Source organism: Papaver somniferum, chromosome 6 (assembly GCF_003573695.1).
Source record: "Papaver somniferum cultivar HN1 chromosome 6, ASM357369v1, whole genome shotgun sequence".
NCBI lineage: Eukaryota > Viridiplantae > Streptophyta > Magnoliopsida > Ranunculales > Papaveraceae > Papaver > Papaver somniferum.
The window spans coordinates 110,651,716-110,672,430 of record NC_039363.1 but is presented as its reverse complement, the minus strand read 5'-3'; positions in this window follow the sequence as shown (position 1 = coordinate 110,672,430).

Here is a 20,715-nt window from a genome sequence, read left to right as displayed (position 1 = left end):
TAGCTTAGTTGTTTTGATACATCATGCTTAGGACTTACAATCAATGTTTTAAGAATCTATCTTGGCAAAATCAGAGTCTGTGTTAATTTTATTGAGTTTTAATTGTCAAAGAATATATGAATGAACCTTGTGTAGTGAATTCATCCAAATCCTTAGTCCCAGTACCTCGCACCCATTGTTAATATTTTTGTATATATATTTTTATTAAATCTAAAAATTCCATTTCCTTCACAAGTCTGAAACGAATCCTATTTACTACAATCACAATCAAAAAATTTTATCAGCCGATATACTCAATTAATCAATCCAATCTATCACAAGGATAAACCGATTATTAATTGGATCCTCTTTTACCGAAACAAGTATTGTGCACACCAAAGATTATGAACCCACAAATCAGAAATCTTCAATATCTTCTTAGATCTTCAATAATAACCTACACACAATCACTTGAATCTCTTGTGATCAATCACGCACATAACGGAGTCTGTTAACAATGGATTATCACAAGATCGTCTTTAGAACTAACAACAGTCTAAAGATCCTTGCCGAAACTCTGAACTAGTTTGAGTGAATCTTATATCAGAAGAGAAGATTCTCAAGCATAAACAAACTAGGTGCAATCATAGTTCAACCACTGTTAGTCAATCAAATCAATGAAACAAAAGATAAGCCGCAATTATCTAGTTTCCCACCAACGGTACACGCTAGAGCTTCTCAATCCCAAAGAAGACTTTAAACTGAGCGGTCGTAAGAGATTTCGCTTAATTAGGTTACTCTGCTCTCCGAATAGGCGACTACACCAGTAACAACACAACAAAGAGGAAGCTTGTTGTTACGAAGGATTGGTTTGCTAGAAAGGCAAACTACAAGTATTTATAGACAAGGAAGTTTGGACACCAAGGAATTTTCAAAACCGAAAATATTCTCAAGATATTCATTAAAGCACAAATTCGGTTTCTGTAATTCCTGGAAAATCTCTGTCCAAAAATAATGATCGAAATCTCTCAGAAAATCTCTAATTAGTAAATGCACATTACTAATTCTTATTTTCCCAAAATGAAATTAATTACCTTAATTAAAAGATTATTAACTTATTTATGTTTCGATTCTGGGATTCTCTTCCCTTAGCTATTAAGGAATAACTTTGAACAATTAAAGAAATAAATATTCACAGCACGTGTTCAAGGTATGTCGTCATCCTTACTTTGTAAGTTCTCTTTCACACTTACAACCTTGAAACCGATTTTCCACACTTCCAAACAAGTTTAGAATTGGTTCATCTGACTTTCAAGAACTATGCGATTGATCAAATAACATTCAATCACAATCATGGGTTTAACGTTTCTACCAAAACAAGTTTCGGTTCTACCTTCCATGTGAGTACTGTGCATAGTCACACTAGCTTTCCAAAATTCGGTTGAATAGGTACTAGGATCGGTTCCCCACATATATATGGCATCTAACTTATATGTGTTTCACATGTCCATAGGATCGGTTCCTCTTTGCCTAAAAACGTGTTGCACATGTTCATAGGATCGGTTCCCCTTTCTGCTATAAACTTTGCTGCACCTCATACAAGGATCGGTTCAACTTTGTGATGTACTACACCTCTTACTAGGATCGGTTCCCCTTTCCCATATTTGGTCAGACATAAAATCACAAACCCGAGCATACCATCTCAGGTAATTACTTAAGATCGGTTTCACTAATAAAATTCATACCAATATATAAGTCAGGCCTTTGTGAATAGTTCTACCAAGAACACAAAAAAGTCGTGAACGGTATACTCAATCACACATATTGGTTGTTCATAATATATGCAATGAATAGCAAAACCAATAACGCCTGGAGATTTCCTTTTCGATTCACAACAAGTTTATGAACTTACTTCCTTAGAACACATGTAAAACATTGTTCCCTAGGATGAAATCCTCACCTCATACGCATACATAATCACAATAGTATTCAAATGATTATGGCAATGTTTTATCTGCAAAGTTTAATGGTTAAGCAATAAACCTCATATTGTATTCCTTAATATGTCTATCTAGAGTTCAAATATGCTTCGCATTTTTGTTTTTAATATGCACGACTTGAAAGATACATTAGGGAATGAAACAGTTCAAGTAAAATATCACTAACCTCAAGTGGAAGGATGATTGTTGTTGTTGTAGCTCCTTGCTTCTTCACATCTTCAAGTCTTCGCAATACTTGTAATGTCTCATTATCCTAATACTTTCAATCTAACCTATGCGAAGTTGACTCTAGTACATAATCAAGCGACTCTTAACATGAGTTTTAATTCACTAAAATATGACAACCAAACTTGACATACCAATGCTTGGTGGGTTCAACCGAGCAATGCTCTAACAGTCGTTAAGTTGTAAAGATTTATAACACTGAAACCAAGTTATTGATGTATTTTTTTACGATTCATTAAACCAAATTTTGTTATTGATATACTATGATAATTATATCATTTATAATTGATAGATTGATAAAATTGCGGAAATACTGATGAGAAAAAAGGCAGCAGAAGAAGAAGAAGAATATATGAAAGTAATGGAAAATGAAGATAAGGTTATGTACTTGAAGATGTTAATGGGAGAGTTGTGGATCATATCATGCTGGAATTAGAGGCTAACAAAAAAAAATTCAGTCTCATCCAATCCTGTCATTCACACATGATACAACACTTTAACATGTGTGAATTGTCTTAATTATTGTTTACTAAAAAAAAACTACCTCTTTAATGTTGTATTTTTATGTAGAGAAGTTCTGATTATTATTATTTTTTTTGAGAATTGTTTTGATTGTAGCAACCTTGGAATGATGTGGGAAGTTGAATAGTATACCGAAAATCCCGAACCTTCTTACTTGAGTCACATGACATGGAATCAATTTTTCCACACTTGAATATATAGATCCAAGAAGCAATATGCCTCACGCCTGCACAATTTATCAGGAGTTAATTTTTTCAGCTGAATCCAATGAAACACAACACTAAGGAAATTGATCAATAAATAAATCCTGAAAGCAGTTTGGAATTACCATGCATTAGTACTTCGGTAAAATAAAATAAAATGTTACCATGATGCCTTTATGTACCTCAATCATATTTTAGAGAGCACATTGTCTGTCACCCTATAAATAAAAACTCTCATTTCTATATCTTTCTCCTTAAACACCTCAAAGACACAAGTATCTTCTATTATCACACCTAAATCATGTTTAGCCCAGTGTATTTCAGCCTTACCTATTTAATATTTATCTTCTTCACCATTCATTGACATTTAATAATATCAAAAACTATTATTTACAACGACTTTTTTTTTTGCTTATCTTTAAGACTGAATTTTATAACCATAATTTTTTTGTTAATCAACTTTGTTCTAAGAGGTGTGGTGAAGGTAACCCCCACCACAATGACATTTTATGATGAAGACATTTTCATGTGGTAGGTTTTGAAGTTTTAATGTGTTGGAAAAGTTGGTTGTTTCCTAATCATCTTTTTTTCTTCTTCTTCGTTATTCTGGTTAGGCTTTTCACCTCCATCATGTTTAACTTCATCTTCTTCTTGTTTTTGATCTGCTACTGAAGCATCAGCATGATAATTTTTTGGATCAAATAGAACTCATCTTATTCTAGTTGTACGTCTTCATCTCTATAAAAAAAATTAGCAAGCAACTTCTTGATGCTCATTCTCAAACTTATTTTTGATTGGAAATGGTGAAAAGTTAGAGAGAAGGAGAAAGAAATAGAAGAAAGTTTATGATCGCTGTCATATGCGTCAAAAAAAATTCACTTTCCTAAAGTATATGATAAGAAAGAGTTCGTTTCCACAAAGAGGCAACTGTAGTTATTATGTATTCAATTTCTTAGGTAACCAAGTTTGGGGAGATTTCTGATTTTATAAAAGCAATAAAATTAAGCAAAGCAAATAAAATAATTGGAAATAATCAATAGAGAGAGATATTGGTCAAGGATTTCATCTTCAATCTTAAATTACCCCAAGGAATGAAATTCAGCCTCCTCCGTCGTCCCAGTGTTGGGTTTTAGCTCCTCATGATGAAAACATGCTCAAAATATATTTTTATAGCTCAAATGGTGTTTACAATGGAGAGAAAAGGAGAAAATGGTGTAAAACTGTAATCTGCGACGCACAAAAAGCGTCACAGAATGAACGATAAAAGACAAGTACTGCTGCTGTTTAGACTGCACTGCGACCCACGGCTGTGCGTCATAGACACTGTTGATAAACGACTGTCCTTGCGAGTCCGTTCTTCGTGTTCTTGGTGTTCTTCATCAGCAGCAGCAGCAGAAACAAAGTTTCATCAACTCTTGATTTCTGCTTCTCTGGACCTCCTCTCGACCCCAAACTCTCGACCCCTCTTCTATGAGTCCCCAGCACTCAATATATACTCCACAGGATCAAGAAGTCTAGCTATAACTCGAGATAATTCTCTCTTAACTCGGTTTGATGAAAAAATATTCTGGGAATATTTTCTTCCCTGATTTAGCTTCTCAGGCGTAGATTTCCATCTTGGTCACTCTAGAAATGTTTACACACGACCCACAATGTTGCTAGATCCCTCATGCATGAGCAGAACACGCTCAAATATTCTCCAATCCCGTGTCCAACCCGTGTTTCCCTGTTTTGCATTCCGTGAATTATCCAGCTAATTTTGTTTAAATTTGATCGAACCAAAAGCCCAAAACGTGTTTGCTAGGACATATCACAACTTCCTACCAAAAATCAGCCATTGAATCGCCCTAGAACACGTTCAAAAATTCCAACAAAACATCTGCCAGTTGATAGTATTTTTTCCCGCCAATTTTTGGTTTTTGAATTTGGGAAGAAGATGTCCTCCCCCCTAACCAGAACTGGGGTGCGAATAGCAGCTGCCTTTAGGGTGACCTGGGATGCCCCTTAGTAATTTAGGTGCCCCTTATCCAACGGTGAGAGTCGGAATAACACGTGTCCTCCGGGGCTTTTATCAACTTTTCGAGCCGAATTTTCCAAAAAAATGTTTAATTTCCAAAGGTGCCTACAAACACATAAAACACCAAAATTAGTACAAACTCGAGTGCCAACAATATATAGTATTGAGATCAAATTAAACACAAAAATGTGTCTATCAAATACCCCCAAACTTATTATTTTCTAGTCCTCGAGCAAAATTTATTTTTGAAAAGATAAAAAGACTACACTTAGCACGTGCAAAAGGCCGTTAAACCGCTAGGTGGCCCTAGCGGCGGAGTGTTGTCTCCGGAGGGTTTACCAGAGGTGTACCCACAAAACCTTTACTCCTAATTGGTCACAAGTATCCAAAGAGCTATGAGGACATACATATTCTCAACCTATCTCCAAGTAAGTAGAATGCCATAGAAATTAAAGGTGTCAGCTCTAAAGCTGACTGAAGAAAAGGGGAGACACATCCGCACCACTGCTAGATAAAGAGATATCCACTACACAGCTAGATAAACATTGTAAGATGCGTCCGCTGCTTTACAGTTGGATAAGATTAGGAGAGAGATAAAAATGAGAGGGACATCTGCTACACAGCTGGACTAATTACGTGTGATGAGTTAAACCAGTGCTAGAAAGATCTTGTGCCATATTGAAAGCAGAATAACAAAGCAACCAAAATGCATCTTTCTCCGACTCTCTCACAGTGCTCAGTAGAAATAACGTCTTCTTCGGTCTTCAACTGTTGATGATAAACTCTCGAACCTCATAGAACCTTGACAATTAACTCTTCTCTTCGATTTCTTGCTTGACTTATAAATTTCTTCTTCCCTATGGCCTTATTGAACAAAAAGAACGTAATGATGTTTCATTATTTTTTTTTATTTTTTTGATGAACAAAAAATTACAAGACAAAAATTTACATGGCCATGAGAGAAGGACTTTCAAAACTTGGATCTTCGCAACTTGTGATGTCTTGGTATCTTGGATTCTAACAACTTATATCATTTGCTCTTGTAACTTCAAATTTGATTTTTGAATTATTCTCTTCTATTGTTGCTTCTAAACCTAAAACGTCTTCAACTTTCTTCATAGATTTTGATGTCGCTCCGCTTGTTGATGATGATAAGTTTCTACTGAGAGAGAGTCGCAATCCAGTAACTAAGACTACATTGTGAGGTTGCTTTGTCTTTCTGGCATTTCCCTGACCTACTTGCCTTTCCATCATGTATGGTTAGGTCCATCACGGTTACCCTCTAAAAGGAACAAGTTCTCTCTTGAGTTTCAAGGATCTCAATGTCTTTTTCTATAATGTCTCAATAAGTTGTTATCTCTAGCATTCCAATTTCTATCTTTTCGGTGAGAAACAGTATGTAAACTTAGCTAACCGGATACCATGTGACGCTAGAAGTTTCAAAAGTGCAACTAAAAAGTTTCTCCCATACCCCCAAACTTAAATCTAACATTGTCCTCAATGTTCTAAAGATAAAATTAAAAGCATATGAACAAGGAGAAACTGTTACCATTTGAAGCAAAAGAGTTAAGGAAAGATATTACCGTGTCGCATGAGATTGGGTTACCTCCCAAGAAGTGCTAAGTTTAAAGTCTTCAGCCAGACATCGGAAGGAATTAGTCACCTCATAGAATCAAAAAGTAACAGCCGAAATAACTGTGGGTCTTCAAAACCAAAAAGAGCTGACCAAAGGAAACTACAATAACCCAAGAAAGTGAACAAGGATAGCATGCCCTTATCTAGTTTCCTGATTAAGATATTTATATCTAATTGTGGTTCAGGTTCAGGTTCTAAGAAAGGGTCTAAATAAAATATTTTCATTGGTTGCGTTTCTTCATAGGTGGGATCCGAATCATTAGGTCCTAGAGTCTGGAAAAACTCAAATATGATCTTAGAAGCGCACAATAATAACCTAAATAACTGAGGATCCTCTAAGTCAATAAGATTTGACTTACAAAATTGACCACAATGAGAGTAGTGGTCACTCTTAAGCAAATGTGTCGATTCTAATTTCCTAAAGCATTTAGGTTTAGTCTCACAACTTAATATTCGACACATTTGAAATATAAACGTTCCCACATTTGGAAGAAAACTATTTGGTGGGAAAACAAAGTCAATCTGGGTATCATAGCCTGGGCAAACCACATCAACCAGAGGATGGGTTTCTAACGACTGAACTTCTTCCTGGACATCATTAGGTTCGGGAAACGAGTATGAAGGTAATCTTGTAAAATGGTCGAGGCAGAGATATCAAGTCCAAAATGAGGGATCTCTGTAAGAGTTAAAGGTATGGCACAAGGAGAATGATAATCACCCCCAAACTTAGTTTTTGTATCTCTAGATAGACTAGCTACAATTCCTTAATTTCTAGATCATTGGAATCCTGAAAATGTCAATTGCTCTTCGAGGTTATACTCAAGGACGCATCCTACTCATATTTAATAGCTCTACGAGTTCATTTTCTTCGTCTAAGACTATTGTTTCTAAGTCGCTAGACTCTAAAACAACATTTTCGGAATAAACCCGTTCCTCTAAACACTATCGGCTTCGTAATCAAAAGGAAAAACTACATCGTCTAAAACGGTGGTATCCCTAATCAAATCCTCGTCCTTTTGAATAGGTGAATAATCATAAAAATTATTTGGATTTGAACTAGAAATAATCATTATAAAAATTGGATTAATAGATTCCTGATCTATGCCTACATATTTCAGATTCTTCATTACTACTATCCTCATCATCATAATAGTACAAAGATGATTGAACCTTATCTAAATAAGTAGTGTCTTTTATTCTAGCCTCGTCCTCTAAATTAGGCAAATATTCACTATTGATATCAAGGGTAGAATTAGAAACCCTATTTTGGAAATTTAGATTATTTCGAGCAGCATTAGCCAACTGTTCATTTTCTGCCTCTAGACGTGCCTGAATTTCACTGAGCATAACACTTATACGTTTACCACTCTCGTTTATCATCTCAGAATATCGTGTACACTCTTCTTTTGAACTATTCATTGCAACTAAACGTTTATACGTCCTTTCAATCCGTTGTTGGGTCTCTTCTAGAGATGGAACAGGTTCAGAAATATCATAATCAGGACTAGTTTCCAAAAACGAGTAACCAGTACTACAGTGTTCCTGATTTTCTTGCTCGTAAGACCAATTCGCGTGTGGATAGTAATTGGGCTCACCATGGTATGAACCATAACCTTGAAAAGGTTGGCGTTCCCAACTACTATTCCCACCATGGTCATAAAAATGATGATGTCCATATTCAAATTCAGATCGATACTCATTGTATTGGCTTCTGTCATACCAGTTCGACATTCTTAATTGCAAGGGAATTCTACACAATCACAAACAAGGCTGACTCGACCAAATCAAACCTACTGATTTCTAGCAAACAAAAAGCATGATGGCTCCACTTAGATTGTTTCTAGACCAGCTTCTAATCCTTCGAAAGGGAATTCGTTACAATTTAAGCAAACCCCTCTGGAATCAATCCGAGTCAAAGTAAGTTGAATTGAGGCGAGGGAAGCTCAGTGGAGCTTTGATACCCAAGGCCTCACCGCTATCACAAGGCGGCGCAGTCACGCATTCAACTCACAGAAACCATCATGAACTTCGAAGTATGCTAAAAGAGTAACCAATATTTTTCGAACGACTTTCCTACAAGCTCGTTACCCTATCGGTCTCGTTCTAATCAAATTTTAAGCTTGGGTTCGCGTTAGGTTTCGTTTACCTAAGGCGGGCAAGAAGGGAACGGTGATGAAATCCGAACCCTTATCTTATTGGCCAGGCCTTGCCCTTTACTAGGAATTAAAACAGTCCAAATTCGTCCTCAATCAATAATCACCTTAAGGAATACAGTAACCGCTTACAGGAGATTCGCGAGTGTTTCGATGTTACCTCCCGTACCAGACGGGGGAACCGTTGAAGTCGACTCGGGCCACGACTCCTATGTCATGTACGAACCCGAGGGGCCGAGACGATATTGTAATCGTCGTCCTTCCCTGCAAACAGTTTATATTTAATTTTTTTTATATAACCCTTCCGTAGGGTTTAAAATTAAAATAAATTGTCCAAAGTCCAGTCCAATGAAAAGAAATACAAAAAATAATAATAATAATTACAAAAAAAAAGGAAAGTCTCTTAAAAAAAATAAAAATTCTCTCTCTCTTTTTTTTATCTCTTTTTTCTTTATTTTTTTGCTTTGTCTTTTTTCCTTCTCTTTTAGCTTTAAGCTTTGATTCCAAGGTCTTTAGTATCCAACTTCAAACCTGTAATACAAAGACACAACCAAAGAGACGTAAAAAGAACAAATGGAATAATAAAAAATAATAAAAACCTAAAAATTCTACCTAAGCACAAATCCGCGTCGGCGGCGCCAAAATGATTATGATTTTTGATTGTGATTGTAGTAAATAGGATTCGTTTCAGACTTGTGAAGGAAATAGAATTTTTAGATTTAATAAAAATATATATACAAAAATATTAACAATGGGCGAGAGGTACCGGGACTAAGGATTTGGCTGAATTCACTACACAAGTTTCATTCATATATTCTTTGACAATTAAAACTCAATAAAATTAACATAGACTCTGATTTTGCCAAGATAGATTCTCAAAACATCGATTGTAAGTCCTAAGCATGATGTATCAAAACAACTAAGCTAAGCATACATCATCAAATTAAATAACAACCAATTAATTCAAATCATATTTCAATTTTAGACTAATGCAAAAGTCATAAAAAAGATTAAAATAAATTACCCTCAGCCTCCTCCGTCGTCCCAGTGTTGGTTTTTAGCTCCTCATGATGAAAACACGCTCGAAATATATTTTTATAGCTCAAATGGTGTTTACAATGGAGAGAAAAGGAGAAAATGGTGTAAAACTGTAATCTGCGACGCACAAAAAGCGTCACAGAATGAACGATAAAAGAAAAGTGTTGCTGCTGTTTAGACTGCACTGCGACCCACGGCTGTGCGTCATAGACACTGTTAATAAACGACTATCCTTTCTAGTTCGTTCTTCGTGTACTTGGTGTTCTTCATCATCAGAAGCAGCAACAAAAAAGTTTCATCAACTCTTGATTTCTGCTTCTCTGGACCTCCTCTCGACCCCAAACTCTCAACCCCTCTTCTATGAGTCCCCAGCACTCTATATATACTCCACAGGATCAAGAAGTCTCGCTATAACTCGAGATAATTCTCTCTTAACTCGGTTTGATGAAAAAATATTCTGGGAGTATTTTCTTCCCTGATTTAGCTTCTCACGCGTAGATTTCCATCCTGGTCACTCTAGAAATTTTTACACACGACCCACATTTTGCTAGAGCCCTCATGCATGAGCAGAACACGCTCAAATCTTCTCCAATCCCGTGTCCAACCCGTGTTTCCCTGTTTTGCATTCCGTGAATTATCCAGCTAATTCTGGCCAAATTTGATCGAACCAAAAGCCCAAAACGTGTTTGCTAGGACATATCACAACTTCCTACCAAAAATCAGCCATTGAATCGCCCTAGAACACGTTCAAAAATTCCAACAAAACATCTGCCAGTTGATAGTATTTTTTTCCCGCCAATTTTTGGTTTTTGAATTTGGGAAGAAGATGTCCTCCCCCCTAACCAGAACTGGGGTGCGAATAGCATCTGCCTTTGGGGTGACCTGGGGTGCCCCTTATCCAACGGTGAGAGTCCGAATAACACGTGTCCTCCGGGGCTTTTACCAACTTTTCGAGCCGAATTTTCCAGAAAATGTTTATTTTCCAAAGGTGCCTACAAACACATAAAACACCAAATTAGTACAAACTCGAGTGCCAACAATATATAGTATTGAGATCAAATTAAACACAAAAATGTGTCTATCAAGTATCAAGAGAGCAAGATAATCTATTAATTTTCTAAGTTCATCAACACACACATTAGAGCTGCGCATGTGAATTCTACCTAAAGAATAACCTAACGCCTTGCGCTAGTTAAGTTCACTTCCTAGGAGCATTAAGTTTGATAATCAATGCAATTGTCATACATTGCGTATAACGATTCGGACAATGGTCAAACTCTACATATTGTTACAAGAGTGTATCACTACAGACCGTAATCATATCATGCTACTTGTATTCAGGGTTATCGTTCGATGAAAAACCATAAAATAGCTACGGACAAGGATGCAAGATCAATTAATTGGCACTTAACTAACCAAACATCTAAGTCCTATCACAATACATCAATCATGTGATTATTAAAAACAGTAGAGATTCGAACGATAATCAAGAGAGAAAACTAATACATAACTCAAGCACAAGTTTTAGAAATAGGACTACATCCTTAACTAATAGTATTAAATTAGCTACTCATAGCTATGGAGTTCATCACAAATATATTAATTGAATTAAAGAAGACGAACATAAGCAAACCCTAGTAGAATAGCCGCTCTCCTCCAAAGCTCCAAGTAGAATACGTGATCTCCAAGTTGTAGAAGTCTTTCTTTTATAATCCTTTGCTTCCCAAAATTAGGTCTAGTCTTCAAAGTCCATTAGATAAAATTCACCCAGCCCATATGTGAGAACCATGTAGAAGTTCTGCGAAAAACATGTCACAGGAAAGCTGGTACCAGCGCCGGTAATTGGCCGGAAAGTGATCGAAAAACATCTCAGGTGACCGTCAAAGTCCACCCGGTCACTGGTCAAATGGGTCAAAGCAAGACCAGTCAACTGAGTCACAACCGAGTCATCTGTTCAACTCAGTCTAGGATGAGTCAGCTGCTAGTCAGATAAGTAATGTCTGAGTCAGAGGCTAACTCAGCTAGGCCAATGCCATCTTGCACAGGCTGGTTCATTCATGCGCCATGTTAATGCTTCATTCTTGCATTTTAGCTCTGCAACTTGAGCACTGCACACAACCACTTCTGCATTTCTGTAACAGCATCCTTTCAACACAACATCATTCCTTTCCCTGTAATGAACAACATTCTTCTTTGTAATTTTCCAGCCACGGCACCTGTAATTGCACAATTCTGCTCCTACAATCTCAGCCCTGCGATACCAATAACCATTAACAACATCAGCCTCGACTATTCTGCAGCTTCTCTTCAATGACATCATCTTGCTCAATTCTCATCAACACTTTTCTGTAATTGACTCTTCTTCTCAGCTCTTTCATCCTTGAGCTAAACCTCAACTTCAACCATTTGCATCTTCAAATCCTCCACTGCAAAGCAAAGTGTATCTCAACCATCGCAACTGCATCAATTAACAGTACCAACTCAAAGCATTACCACCAGTACCTACTCCACCTGCAATGCCATTACCTGCACATCTCTATTTCCATTGCCAGTAACAATTCCACTTCCATAGCTATCAATTCCAGTCACTGCTTCTTCATAACTCAATTTCCATAGCAACAACATCATCATCTGCAACAATCATTTCTCTTTCCTGAACCCATTGCTCCATCTACAGCTTCACTCTGACTTGCTCATTCACTTGCAATCACAACTTCATCTTTCTCTATATGCATCTACTTAGCTCCAGCTGCAACAATTCATGACAAGCCATAGTAACTGCACCTGCAATTATTCAGCACCCCAATCCCTGTTTCAGCTGACCTGCAATCATATAAAACTAAACATACATCTAGATTCCTTCTTGAGCCAACTCACAACAGCAACATCTCCACTAGCTCAACATCAGCACAGTACCAACAAGTCCACCTGCACTGCAATTCCATTTAAGATCCACCCATTTTATATCCTTTGGCCATCATCTAACCACTTCAACAGCCTCAAATCAACACTCTCATCAGCAACTGACATCAATTTGTGTTATGTAGCTTCTTGACTGTAGCCACCATTAATTCTTCCTCGCCATGAATCAACAACAAACACCCATAGATATTCTTTGAATCTGTTCCATTCATCATCTTAAATTTCAAACATCACAGAAACCCTAATTTCTGTTTCTTCTCAATCAAAAACACCAGCATCTAATTCAACCTCGACCCAAGCTTAGCCACCTCTCAAATCGATCATTATGATAAGAAGATTCTCCATTCACTCATCTTCATATCCATTTCATTCCATATTCACACCAAAACCCTAACTGAATCTCTAAAATTTCCAGAAGCTTTATGAATCGATCACAAGTCCATCATCTTCATCAGCTGCAACTATCATCTCAAAAACCCCTTCATTTGAACTCATTCGAACCCTAAGTTTTTCCAACTGAATCTTCACTAATTCTTCCATTGAACCCTAATCGATTCCCCCTCTCATCTCTGAATTTCTCTAACTCTCATCAACCAAAGCTTCATAACCCATCTTCATTTTCTTTGATCTCATTTTGATTCTTTAGCAGCAGATCTGTCTGGGACACAGTAGTGTGCGCAGCCTTCGGCCTCTATCGCTGAAATTTTTGATGGGAAATGATTGAGAAATCATTTGTCTCTGAAATCTAGGCTTAGTGTAGGAATGGTTTTGGATATGGCCACCCAGTGAGAGTATATAAGGGGTACCCAGATGACTCTATGCACCCTAAGAGTTGATACGAGCCATCATAGAATGACAGCTCCTTTTCCTTCATTGTGCTTCCAATAGAACCTTCATGTGATAAATAACTCTTTTGCTCTTCTTCGAATTCTTCCGCCAACAGTTGTCGTCTTTTATTTCTCAAATCAACTTCTTCTCTTCAATTTCTTTTCATCACTAAAGCTGTCATGCTTTTCAGACAATGAATTTACATCACTAAAGTTGACATGCTTTTTAGATATAGATGAAGAAATAAAAACAAATAATGATAAATAATCCGCCTCCAACACTTTTGCCATGTTTCCTCTTATTTTGTTCCAAATGACTCCAAAGTACCTAAACACTCAAAAACAAACATAAGATACATAATTTACAAGAAAACTTAACAAAGAAAACATAAACAATAGATAAATATTAAGGTGTTTTATACACCTATCAAATTCTCCCACACTTAGACTTTGCTAGTCCTCGAGCAAATCAAACAAACCTAATTCTAAAATACAAACAACTCCATGTCGCCGAGGATACGATTACTATTAACATGAATAAGAGACCTTTAAACCCCTAGGTGTCCCTAGTGGACGAGTTATAGTCTCGTGAACGTTTACAAGAGGTCTACCTACAAAACCTATATTTCCAAATCCAGCTACCTGTGAAGAGTCTAAAAATGACATTAAACATTTTGTAATTGGCATAATATCAATGATTACAGGAGGAAGTACCCACTTTCAAATTCAATTCATAAATTAGTAATATAGCATTATCAGAAACTTGAACACAACCACGATACTCGGAATCTAATCAACCATAATCATATGAAAAGATTAAGAAGATGGATATAATATAGAAAGTAGATGGTGGTGGACTGTTGACTAAGGTGAACGGTGTTTCCCATATCTGTCTGAAGGTCACTGCCAAAACAAACCTAAAAATACTATTGGATTGAACTACTGGTCTGAGTTCTAATATCAACACAGCTGGCATATACAAGGGAACCAGCGGTCGACAAACTTAATTCTAGATCAATTCATTGGCATATACAAGGGAACCAGTGATCGATTTTATTCAACACAATAATATTTTTTTTTCTTTTTTTTTCAATTTTTTTTTTCATTGACATCATGATTGGATCTTGTGGATCCAAGCGCATGTTTCTTGTCAACATATTACATGATAGTTCCCATGGTTCCTGCGTTCCACGCTTGTTTAGGCGACAGAGACAGGGAAAACACACACATATTGCTATCCAAGTGTCATTTTTATTCTGTTTGGTCAATTGGTCAGTCTCTTTTTTTTTTTTTGTAGTAACTCAATCACACTATTTCATCCTAGCAGTGATAACAATTCGATGCTGGTGCCCCACCAAATCACTTACATAAACAATAGATAAATATGGACAAATAAAAATAGAACATGATATGGTGACGACTCCGAGATATGGTGACAACTAACATGTTATTTATTTTTATATTTTGTGCGTTTTCATATGAAATAGACTCTACTGATGGGTTCCTCAACTCCTATGTTTTCATTAGTGTAATGCACAAGTTGCTAGACTTAGTAGTGAATCATTTTTTATTTTTTTTCGTGTATCTAAAAGGAAAAACAATGCTAAAAAGAAAGTTCTATACAAACACTCCACCACACTTGAACCTTACATTGTCCTCAATGTAAAATTTAGTCATCCAAAGTAAAATTTAAGGTGGGAAATACCTAATCATGATGTATGACAAGATATCAAAAATCAAAACAAGGAAGCAAATAAAAACAAGACAAGAAAATACGAGATACAAAACCGATGGGTTGCCTCCCACTTAGCGCTTGATTTAAAGTCATCAGCCCGACTTTCATCTCCAATTACTCCTCCAGAGGGAGTGCTTCCACAAGGTTAACTCCTTCCACCACTTCCGAAGAGAAGTTCTCATAATATGGCTTCAACCGTGTCCCATTCACTTTAAGTTCATTTCTTGTAGCTAAACTACGAATTTCAATTGCACCATGAGAAAACACATTAGTCACAATAAAAGGTCCAATCCAGCGTGACCTTAATTTACCCGGAAATGATTGCAAACGAGAGTTAAACAAAAGCACTTTCTTCCCAATGCAAAATTGTTTCTTTGTGATTATACTATCGTGAAATGATTTCGTCTTTTCTTTGTAAATCCTTGAGTTTTCAAGTGCATCATTGCGAATCTCTTCTAGCTCTTGGAGTTGTAACTTCCTTTGCCTTCCAGCACCATCCAACTCCATATTGCATTGTTTAATATCCCAAAACGCCTTATGCTCAATTTCTACGGATAAGTGACAAGGTTTACCATACACAAGCCTAAAGGGAGACATCCCAGTAGGTGTCTTGTATGCGGTTCTATACGCCCACAAAGCATCATCGAGTCTCAAACTCCAATATTTCCTTGTTGGATTCACTGTCTTCTCTAGAATGGACTTCACCTCTCGGTTGGAAACCTCTGCTTGTCCATTTGTTTGTGGATGGTAGGGTGTTGCAATCCTATGCGACACATTGTACTACCTTAACAATCTTTGCAAGAACCTGTTTTTGAAGTCTGATCCTCCATCGCTAATTATAGCCTTTGGAATTCCAAACCTTGCAAATATATTTGCTTGCTCAAAATATGAAATAACTTTAGAATCATTAGTTGGGATGGCCTCAGCTTCCACCCATTTCGAGACATAATCCACAGCAAGCAAGATATAATAATTCCCACTAGAATTGACAAAAGAGCCCATAAAATCAATTCCCCATACATCAAAAACCTCAACAAATTGAATAATAGTTTGTGGCATTTGATTTCGAGCACCTAGATTGCCTGTTCTTCGGCACCTATCACATGTAGTACAAAATGCATGTGCCTCCTTAAACAAAGTTGGCCAATAGAAATCACATTCTAGTACCTTGAGAGCGGTTTTCTTGCTCCCAAAGTGTCCTCCACAAGCATAGGAGTGGCAAAAAGACAAGATAGAATTAAATTCAGATTCGGGAATACACCTTCGTATTACTTGGTCACTACAATGTTTCCATAAGTATGGAGCATCCCATATGTATTGGTTTCCTAAATTCTTAAGTTTGTCCCTCTCAGCACGAGAAAAGTTCTTTGGGATTTGTTTAGAAACTAAGTAATTAACAATATCAGCATACCATGGTTCTCCAAAGGCAATTGAGAATAGTTGCTCATCCGGGAAACTTTCACGCAATGGGATAGCTTCCTTGTCCACAACGAGACGGCTCAAGTGATCTGCAACGGTGTTCTCAATTTCTTTCTTGTCTATGATTTCAAGATCAAACTCTTGTAAGAGTAAAATCCATCGTATGAGCCTCGGTTTCGCCTTTTTATTTCTAAGCAAGTACCTAAGCGCTGCATGATCAGAGAAGACAACAACTTTTGTATCAATTAGATAAGAGCGAAACTTTTCCTAAGAAAAAACAATGGCTAACAACTCTTTTTAAGTGGTTGTGTAGTTTTTGTGGGCCTTATTTAACGTTCTATAAGATAAATTCAATGAGGTATCTTCCCCACACGCTGCCCAAGCACCACACCAACCGCATAGTCACTTGCATCACACATGATCTCAAAAGGCCTGCTCCAATACGGTGGTTTAATGATAGGGGCTGAAATCAAAAGTTCTTTCAGACGATTCAATGCCGCCATACACTTTTCATCAAAGTTAAAAACCACATCTTTTTGCAATAAATTACAAAGTGGTGATGCTATCTTGGAAAAGTCCTTGATAAATCTACGATAAAAACCTGCATGACCAAGAAAAGAGCGTATTTCCCTGACCGTAGTGGGAGGGGTTAGAGCACGAATAAGGTATATATTAGATTTATCGACTTCCAAGCCTTTAGAAGGTATTATATGGCCTAAAACAATGCCATGAGTTACCATAAAATGGCACTTCTCCCAATTCAGCACAAGATTTTTTTCAACACATCGTTCAAGGATTAGTGACAAATTGTTCAAGCAAAGGTCAAATGAATCACTAAAGACAATAAAGTCGTCCATGAACACTCCGATTATGTTTTCAACATATTCTGAAAAGATACTTACCATACACCTTTGAAAGGTAGCTGGAGCATTGCATAGGCCAAAAGGCATCCTTCTGTAAGCAAAAGTACCGAAAGGAAAAGTGAAAGTAATTTTCTCTTGATCTTCCAGCGCTATCACAATCTGATTGTAACCTGAATAGCCATCAAGGAAGCAATAGTAAGAATGTCCAGCTAAACGTTCAAGCATTTGATCAATAAAAGGTAATGGGAAACGATCCTTCCTAGTGGTGGCATTCAATTTTCTATAATCAATACAAACCCTACAACCGATTTGCACACGAGTTGGGACAAGTTCATTCTTATCATTCTCCACCACAGTCACACCTGATTTTTTTGGTACTACTTGTACCGGGCTTACCCACTTGCTATCGGATATGGGGTAGATAACACCCACGTCTAAAAGCTTGAGTATCTCCTTTTTCACAACTTCCATCATGGGAGGGTTCAAACGACGTTGCGCTTCCTTTGTAGGCTTTGCATCATCCTCCAAACGGATCTTGTGCATACAAACGGCAGGGCTTATACCCTTGATATCGGCAATTGTCCATCCTATGGCCGTATTGTACTTCCTTAGCACCCCTAGAAGTTTTTGCTCCTGTAATTCACTAAGCTCATTAGAAACAATCATAAGTAAATCTTCCTTGTCACCCAAGTACAAGTACTTAAAGTGACTTGGAAGAGGTTTCAATTCCAACTTTGGAGATTCAACAATAGAAGGCACAAGTTTTTCATCATTGCAAGGTAAAGAAGCATAAGAAATATTCTTAATTGCTGATTTTTCTGGTAATGAGTCAAGAGAACCAATGGTTTCTTTAATCTCATCACCATACTCCAAACCATCATCAATGGGTGTAGTGAGCACAGTGTCCAAAGTATCAACACCATTCAACTCAAACATTTGTTGCGCCAATGTATCCATCACATCAATGGAGAAACAAGAGTTGACATCACTAGGATATCTTATCGTCTCGAAAATGTTGAAACGTATTATTTCTCCATCGAATTCCATAGTTAACGTTCCCTTGTCCACATCAATAATGGTTTTCACCATTTTCATGAAGGGACGCTCAAGTAGCAGTGGAAGAGACGAATCCGGTGAACCTTCATCCATCTCCAAGACACAAAAATCTGCTGGAAATACTAGTTGAGTAACCTGCACAAGAACATCCTCAACCATACTCATTGGGTAGACATTAGAACGATCGGATAATTGCAATACAATTCCATCCTTTTTAAGAGGACCAAAATCAAGTGAATTATACATTGATGCAGGCATAACATTAACGGATGCACCTAATCCAACATAGCTTTGTTAAATGTAGTGTTACCAATTGTGACGTGAATGTCAAAGCTACCGGGATCCTTGCATTTCAGTGGGAGTTTGTGTTGTAAGATTTCCAAAGCATTCTCCCCCACACTTAGCACTTCATTACCTTTGAGACTTTGTTTATTGGAACACAAGTCCTTCAACACCTTTTCATACTTTGGAACTTGTTTAATAGCATCAATGAGTGGTGTGCTCACATTAATCTTTTTAAGAACGTCTAAAATCTCCTTTTCTAGTTCCGCCTTCTTGGAATTTGCAAATCTGCGAGAAAAGGGTAAAGGAGGAACATAAGTATAAACAGGAGTTTTAGAGTTAGGAATAGGTACCTCAGAAGTTTGGGGAGAATCCTTATTCTTCTCCTCCAAAACAGGTTCCTTTTGTGTTTCCACCTTGCCCGAATCATTAATTTCGGGTTGCACAAGTTGTGTACCACTTCTCAACGTAATAGCATTCACATCTCCTTTTGGGTTAAAAGGTTGAGAAGGGAGTTTCCCACCATTTTGTGCCTTCAACTGGATCAACTCAATATCCATAGAACCAACTTGGGTTTGCAACTCCTTAACCGTACTCTCCGTTCTTTGCATAAAAGATTTCAGCAACTCTTCCATACTTGACCCCTGATTTTGAGGTTGTTTTTGTTGTTGTTGTGGTTGATGAAATTATTTTTGCGACTGGAATTGTTGTTGTTGAGGTTGAAACCCACTCGTATGGTTGAAATTAGGTTGTTGAACTGCTCCTTGCTTGTTCGCATAGCTAAAATTGGGGTGATCTCTCCATCCCGGATTGTAAGTGTTGGAGTAGGGATCATACCGTCTTTGTTGATTTGGAAAGACCGCATTAGCTTGCTCATCTTCATAAACTAGAGGAAAACTTGGTATCTGGTAGGCCAGGGATTGTATAAGAAACAAGAGCAAAGGATAAGGGGAGACAAAAAGGCCTACATGTTAAACTGCAAGTGCACAGTTGTCATTGTAGTGTGTATGTGCAAGAACAGGTCATCTCCACGGGGACTAGGGTGTATAGTTGAAGTTTTTAAGCTAGTTATCTAAAAGCAAAATAGTGAAAATGGATTAAAACCATGGCAATGTGAAGGTGGAAGTGAACAAAGTGAAGCAGTGAGTAACAATGGCAAAAAAACAAAGAAACAGTGAAACAAAAACAAACAAACCAAGGCAGTGAGCCAAGGTCAATGAGCAAAGATTACAGCTACATATACAATGTGAAACAAGGAAACACTAGGTTTTGAATCCACATCTTGATCCTAAACTAAGGAAGTTCTTATGCAAGCTATGTCTTGTTCTTTCATGGAAGACTACAATGAGTGATTTACTAACTAATCTCACTAACTTACCCCTAGCATCAACTGTCTTCTTACAGCACATCTAATTACAGGCTTGTTTGCTCAACCAGTTAACTATCAATTCTAAGGAAATTAAGCACAGCCCTTCAAATGGACTGAATTCTTAACCACTATCACTAACTTCACCCCTAGCATCAGCTGTCTTCTTACAGCACAGCTGATCACAGGTGAATTAGCTCAAATGGCTAATTATCAGTCCTACTTCAGTTTAAACATCACAAGAAAAATAACATGTATATTAACTATCCTAGCATGCAATCAAGAGTTTCATCTAAGCCCTAGCAAGTGATAAATTAAAACATGATGAATATGTGAAAATAAAACTGAATTTGAAAGTGAAACAAAAACAGAACATGAACAATTGAGGAACTGGCTAGTCCAGTCCTCTTGGTGGTGCACTGGCTAGTCCAGGCATGCCCCAACACAACACACAAGCCTTCTATTTATACCCA